Here is a 7633-nt window from a genome sequence, read left to right on the forward strand (position 1 = left end):
TCTCAAAAAACAAAAAAGTGAATTGAAGGAGTTTGTCTTAATAAATGAACTCAGGGGAACATAGATGTTGTTTCATATTCCCAGATTTTATTGTAGATACACTGCTTTTATTACTTGTTTGGAATGAAATCTTGTACACTTGCATATTTTGGAATCAGAAAGGGATCTGGAGCTTTGAAGCTGAAATATTCCACTCATAAACTGACAACTAGATTCTTGGGCCAAAATATTCTTCAACATTCACTGTACTTATAAAATGACTTATATACAGAAGCTGAATGTGTCTACAAATTAAAACAGCATTTATTTCCACTCCTCTACTCCTCCATCCAGGGATTAAACCCAGGGTCTCATGCATACTGGAAAGCACTCTATTTGGCTATATTATTTTAAACCCTATCCCGTAAGCGTGTTGTAAGGAATTAATCTGGTATTCATCTGAAGTAGCACAATGTGAGCACTCAATTCAGGGTTCCTATTAATACACACCATTCTTATTAAAAAGTATTTATTGTTCATATGGACTTCCTATGGGAAAGCTATAAGGTTGGCCCAGGGAGAGGGACAACCTAAAGTCATGTGGTGACGTCAGGAAAGCTGATAGCACAAACACCAAGACCCTAGAGACAGAAAAGTATCAAAACCCAAGCCAAAGATGGCTGGGATCAGACACCTTGAAGGTGGTGTATAAATGGGCCAGAGTGGGTCCTAAAGGGCTCAGGTTAGGACGTCAGTGGAAAACCTTGATGGTGGAATTGACTCCCTGAACCCTAACTTAGTCTAGCACCCTTTCTGCTATACTGCATTTAATTACATTGGCATGGGAATGTATTTTTGTTACATTCAGAACAATCTTCCTAAATTACCTAAGATCTCCCAGTGCAAGAGGCAGAGGATCCTCTTCCTACTTCAGAATAAGCTAAGTGATTATCTTGGGGCAGAGGGAAGATGAATTGGGACTGTTTTATGCATCTTGTGTATTCCTCTGATGGTTGACATAATTACAAAGTATTGTGTCTCTTTTAGCATATCAAGAAAATGGATCCATTTGTTTAATAAGCACTGAGCAGTTCCTACTCCTGCCTCTCGTGATCAAAGACAAACATTTGGTGAAGTACTCCTTAGTCACACTCTTGGCATATTGAGGCAATTTAATGTCCACCAGAGAGGTTCACTTCCAACCTTCGGTGCCACTTTGATGTCACTCTGGTGACAAGAAATCTGTCTACAAAGAGCACCCACCCCTTATGTTTTATACATGGCCCATGACAATTCCCCTCCATTCAATGTGGCCCATGCAAGCCAAAAGGTTGGACACTCACAATCTACCTTTTCCAAAACTTTAGTCCAGGACCAGCCTCATAATTTATGGAACCCACAGCAAAATGAAAATCTGGAAAGAAGAGGGCTTGCTTAATAATGATCAAGAATTTTAAAGCATCATAGCAGAGCATTAAACCAAGCCCATAATTATTATATATTAATTAAAAACTACACAGCAAACCAATGAAGTTGTGCTGGCCCAGCTTCCTCATCAGTCCCGTCCAGGCTATCCGTCTCCTAACAGAGTTTGTCCCTTTAGATCTCTCCTGCTGCCCAGGCTCCACTCTTAGTAGACACCTTCCCACTGCATTCATCCCTTAACTGGTTTTGCCAGGTGTCAGTCTTATCCCCATCCTGCACTCTGCTTCCCAATTCACCCACCACCCTTATCCATTCTGATTGATCAGTTCTGACTGCTTATGAATCATCTTCCCAGAGAAAGTTCTAGTGACACGTTTCTCCAATTTACAAACCCTCTAATCACTACTCCTTGCTTAACAAAGTAAACTCAAGTCCCTTGGGGTGGCCTTCAAGGCCCTTGACAACATGAGCGCTGTCAGGCTTGGCCCACCCCTCATCTTCAGAACTGCGACCCAGCTTCTCATCACTTTGAGCTGCACCCGTACAGGCCTCCTTCGGGGTTCTGGCTGCATCTGCTTCCTCATGGCTGAGAATGTGCCACTCATCCTTGAGGCATCAGCCCATAATTTCTGACATTCCCTGCTGGGATCAGTCTCCCCCTCTTCCGAGCTTTCTTCAGACGGCTCTAGACCAGTTATGACCATCTAATTGGCACGGGGCGTAGCACAGGTCCTGGCCTTCGGAAGTCAGAAGGCTTGGACTCAATTTCCAGTCTAGGCTTTCCCAGTAGCTCTCAATGGGAGAGAACTCAGAGAATGTCAATAGAATGTCCTCTGTGCAAACAGGCACACCACTGTCACAGCTTGAATGTGTTCCCCCTCAAAAAATTCTACATGCTAGAAATTTAATCCCCCAATTCATTTGCTGAAGGTGTTTGAAGGTGGGGGCTTTGGAGGTGGTTAGTCTTGGATGAGGTCATGAGATGGGGCCATTAGTGGCTTTACAAGAAGAGGAAAAGAGATCCAAGTTATCTAGTTCCTGTCCCCAGCCTCCTGAACCTTAAAACAAAGAACCCAGAACCTCACACACATAGACACTAATTTATACTTTATATATTACTCTGTGTCTGTTACTTTTTATAATAACTGAAACAGAAGTAAAATAATCACCGGTGTGCATTTTCTTTCCTTACCCTTAGTAAGAGTCTTCATTTGTGCTCCTGATGCAGGGCCCTGCCCACTGCAGCCACATCCTACTAAACCCACTCTGAGTTTTCTGAGGGCTGGCCCTATAGAGCAACCACCTAATGCTTCAAATGCCTGCACCAGCAAAACCCTAGCAGGCTCCCTGTTCTGGAGAAAATCTTTATCTACCCACATTAACTCCCAGCAGAAATGGTTCTGAACAGAGATGCCAGCTCTGGGTTGGCATGGGCACCTACAGACCCTGAGAAGTTTTTTGGGTTCTTTGGAGGTAGGGATAAAATGCAGGACCTCCCGCGCTAGGTAAGTGCTGTGCCACTGAGCTACACACACCTGTCCCCCTCTCCAAGAACACTTTTAATAAGCAGAAGCCGTTAGGACCATTCATTTTCATTTTGTAGCCCAAACTGAAAAATTAGTTACTCCTCACAATTTTCTGTATCTCTCCAACTGAATTGCACTGGCTCTTAACACTGAGAGGCAGAAAACCCCGGATGCTTTGAGGCAACAGGGCATACTAACTGACACAAAGAAAGAAGCCTTCGTTTCCTGGGCCAGTGCCACGGCCCCTCCCAGCTGCAGAAACACACCAGCCAGCACGGAGAGCATTCCCTAGAGGCACAGCCCTGGGCGCTACTTTGAACCAGCCTTCCAGAGGTTGCTTCTGGCCTCCAGGTCACTGGAGGTGACTACTTATTCTGAAAGTCGATCTAACTTCAGATAGTGCCAGGTTGGGGGCCAACATCCCCCAACGGTGCCTCTCCTCCACCCAGAACCAGGAAGGGAACGCTGGTGGTTAGGCGGCTGCAGAAAAGCCAACTTTAAGACTCTTAATTACTGGTTTAAATAACAGGGTACAACTGGCTTGGGCAACGTGATATATTTCACTGGGCTTGTTCATACGTATGACTCACAGAAGCCAAAATTTATACACCTCAAAGTTACCGATCTTAGGCCGTATGATCGGGAATTACTGGGGGGAGGGGGGGCAGGTGACACTAGTGGATCTCTAAGTGTCTACCTCTCCCTCCCCAGAGCCAGTGGGCAACGGACGGGGACAACAAAGATGTTTCAGTGCCAGCACTTCCCGGATCACAATGTGTGGAGTTTTTGACCAACCTGCACTTAAACCCTCTGATAATTTATAGGACCAACCTCTTGATGAGCCCGAGTGTCCTCTAATAAAAATGTCACCTGATGATTCACAAAGGAGAAACTAGGACTTGTGATTTTTAATACAGAAACGCTTGTCTTTTCCCTAACCAGGAAAGTGGCTTGGCTTTCCCGCTACCTGGGAAGCCTCCATCTCTGGACATTTCTGTGTGTGAACTTGGCAGCAGCAGGCCTGGTCTCAATGAAAGAACTTGGGAGCTCAAGTGCACAAATTTCCTGAGAGCGCCAAGCTGGCTTTCTCCTCAGTGGCGAGGGTGCCTCGGCCCGAAAAGACAATCAAGAACCCTGAGACCCGACAGGCTTCTGTAACAAAGTCCCCAAACCAGACACTTTAAAACAACAGGAACCTGTCCTTGTGCAATCCTGAAGACTAGAAGCGGAAAATCAAGGTGTTGGCAGGACTCTGCTCACTCTGAAGGCACTGGGGGAGACTCAGTCATGCAGTGTTGATTTGTTGGTCTGTTTGCCATCCTGTGCTGGGGATCAAACCCAGGCCCCGGCACACGCTAGGCAAGCGCTTTCCCACTGTGCTCCACCCGCAGCCCATGTCTGCTAAGCTCTGGTGTTGGCAGCAGTGCTTCAGACCTTTGGCTGGGGGATGCATCACTCTGGCCCCTTCCTGTCACCACATGGCCCATTTCCCATGGCCTCACATGTCCCTCTGTACTTGTCTCTCTCCCTGTCCCTTCTCTTCTTACAAGATCACAGCCATATTGGATTAGGAGCCCACCCTACTCAGTATGACCTCATCTTAACAAATCACATTGGCAACAACTCCATATTCAAATAAAGTCACTTTATGAGCCACCAGAGGTAGGACTTTGTTATGTCAGGTTGGGCTTCCAGAACAAAATTCAGGTTGAGTGAGTTTTAGCCAGAGTGCTTTCGGGTCTGAGGGTGTGGCTCAATGGTACACTTGTCTTGAGTGCACAAGGGGGAAAAGAAGCCTGATTTATATATAAGTTTCACAAGGCTTGCAGCCACAAGTGTTCAACGTTTCAGAATTTTTCCTATTTTAGAATATTTGCCTATATATAACAAAATACTTGGGGAAGGGCACCCAAATATAAACACAAAGCTCATTTACATTTCACATATACCTTGTTACCACAGGATGCATGTGATTCTTTATGGCATTTTTCATGTTAGTGCATGAAACAAAGTGTCATGGTGTGGAACTGTGTGCTTGTGGCATCGTGTTGGTGATTAAAGACTTTCACATTTGGGAACATTTCAGATTTGATGTTTTGGGATTAGGGATACTCAATCAGAACCAAACCAGGTGGCTGACACAACAGAAATCCATCTTCTCACAGTCATGCAGCCTAGAAAGCTCAAAATCAAGCAGGGCAGTTAGTGTCTAGTGTAGGCTCTCTTCATGACTTGCAAAAGGTCACCTTCTCACTATGTCCACATGTAATACAGTGAGCTCCCTGGGGTCTCCTTAAAAAAGGACATACCCTATGAAGAGGATCCCTCCTTCATGACCTCATCTAAATCTAATTTCTGCAAATCCCATCACTTTGGTAGTTAGGCCTTTACCAGGAAGGGGCAGGACCATAAACGCTCAGTGCATAGCAGCCCTCAGTTATCTTTTGAGTGACAGCTGCCTGTCCACAACTACCTAGCAGCCACAGCTTGAGAACAGGGACAGAGGTTCAAGAATTAAAGCCTCTAGGGGAAGTGTCACAGCCACTAATCCACATGAGACACTCCTGGATTAGTCCCCTGATGACCCGCTCCTTTGGTACAAAACTGCCTGAGGCACTCCCCAAACCTGTACACCAGAGAAAGGATTAACTGGGAAGGTCAATCCCCTACCTGCTCAGGAAACAGAGCTGGCAGCCAGCACAGCTATCACAGAGATCCTAGCCAGATAAGTTAGGGAGGCTAACATGGTCCCCTTGGTTGGAAACGACCCCCAGAAAGGAAATCAGCCTGGGACTCAGCTCACAGGTTTCTCCTGTGGGCTCCCACAGCTTGCCATGGACTGGTCTGAAAAGAACTGCTCTGTGCCACACTTCCTGTTTCTCTTTTTTGAAACAGGGTCTCACTATGATGTTCAGGCTGGCCTTGAACTCTCTGTGCAGCCCAGGCTGGGCTTGAACTGGCAGAGATCCTCCTGTCTCAGTCTCCCAAGTGCTGGTGCTATAGGGGAATGAAACTCCCAATCTACTAGATGTCCAGTACAAGTTCATGTTCTCTGAAATTAAAGAATGCATTTTAGAAACAACAGTAGAATATATTTATTGGAAGAAATAAGAGTAGAATATACTTATTGAAGGAAAGTGTCTGTCTCAGAGAGACAGAAGGGGTACTATGTAGGTTGCCAAAGACTCTTTTTTCTCAGAGGTTTTTATAGAAAAAAACCATAAGGTGAGGCAGGTCCAAGTTGGGGAAAAATGGGAACTTGCAAGGTGGGCATGAGGTGGGACAGAACTATGGCCAACCAATAAGATTTCGAGTGTAACTGCTCAGGTAAAACTGATTAAATCAGGGACAAACGGGGAAGCGAGTCACATAGTAAGCAAGTGTGAATATAGAACAGGGCCTTTGGCTGGAGAGGTTTGGGTTAGTGACTCCTGGCTTCCTCAGGGTGATAGAGAGCTGTTTAGAATATCAATCCCTGATGTTATATCCTTAGGGTGCATTTGTTTGATCTTTTGCCTTGAAATCTGGCCCACAGCAGGAGGTGTCTGTCTCCTCCACAGTTGGTCTTCTGCACTGATTTTTTTCCAGGGCCCAGCCCTATCTGACTGCCTATCATATTTCTAACTCATTTGGCCGTAACACTGGGATTACAGGTGTGATGCTTTCCCAGTTTTTATAGTTCAGGAAATGCATGCTTCAAAAAGCCCTCGCCTGAACATACATAGGTAGCAAATTTCAATCTTATTCCACCCTAGACCCTGACCAGACAGAGGTGGTCTCACAGCTCATCTCAACCCTTGCCATTCTTGAATTGACTTCACAAGTGTGTCACGTGCTGGCGATGACCTGTGCACATCCATCCTTGCCGGCCAGATGTCATCACCAGTCACTGGTACAATCGTCTTGTCACTTGCTGGCAGCACTCCACCTCCCACCTCCAGCTAGGCGCTGTACCTTTACCTGCGGAGAGCCCTCAAAATACCTCTGTCCCTCAGTGCTGTGCTTGTCCCCTGTGGCTTTGCTGAAGCAGAGCTTCCGCTCACCTCCCTGGGATGTTCATGGGCTAATTAGATGATGCTCACACAGCTTGCAGCTCCTCGGAGATGGGCCCTCTCCCTGCATTATCCATGGTGTGGGGTGTGGTGTCTCTGGCAAAGCATGGTGCCTACCTGCAGCCCTGGGGCCAGGGCAGGAAGGGCTGTGGACAGCTCAGAAAAGCTGGCCTCCTTTGGCAAGGCTTTCAGCCCTGGTATGTGATCTACAAGCTTGGAGCCAAGACAGGGATTACACATTGGGCAGTGCCATGAGGAGGTAAGAATATCTTCTCTAAAGGAATGGGGAGCTAGCTGGGCCTGGTGGGCACATGCCTGTGATCCCAGCACTCAGGAGGCTAAGGCAGGAGGATTGTCGCAGTTTGAGGGCTACAGAGTGAGTTCAAGGCCAGCCTGAACTACATAGTGGGATCCTGTCTCCAAAAAAAAAAAAGAAACAAAATAAATAAAAAAGAAATAAGGGCCAAGAGTGCAGCTCTGTGATAGATTAAGTGCTTCACATGCATGAGGACCTAGCTTCAATTTCCAGCACCAAAAATAATAAAATAAATTTAAAAATTAGGAGTCAAGCACAGTGGTACTTGCCTGTCACCTCAGCTACCCGGAAGGCACAGGGAGGAGGACTGCAAGTTCAAGGCCAGCTTGGGCAAG

Source organism: Cavia porcellus, unplaced genomic scaffold, assembly GCF_034190915.1.
Source record: "Cavia porcellus strain 051 isolate PalLab524CR breed Dunkin Hartley unplaced genomic scaffold, mCavPor4.1 scaffold_13, whole genome shotgun sequence".
NCBI lineage: Eukaryota > Metazoa > Chordata > Mammalia > Rodentia > Caviidae > Cavia > Cavia porcellus.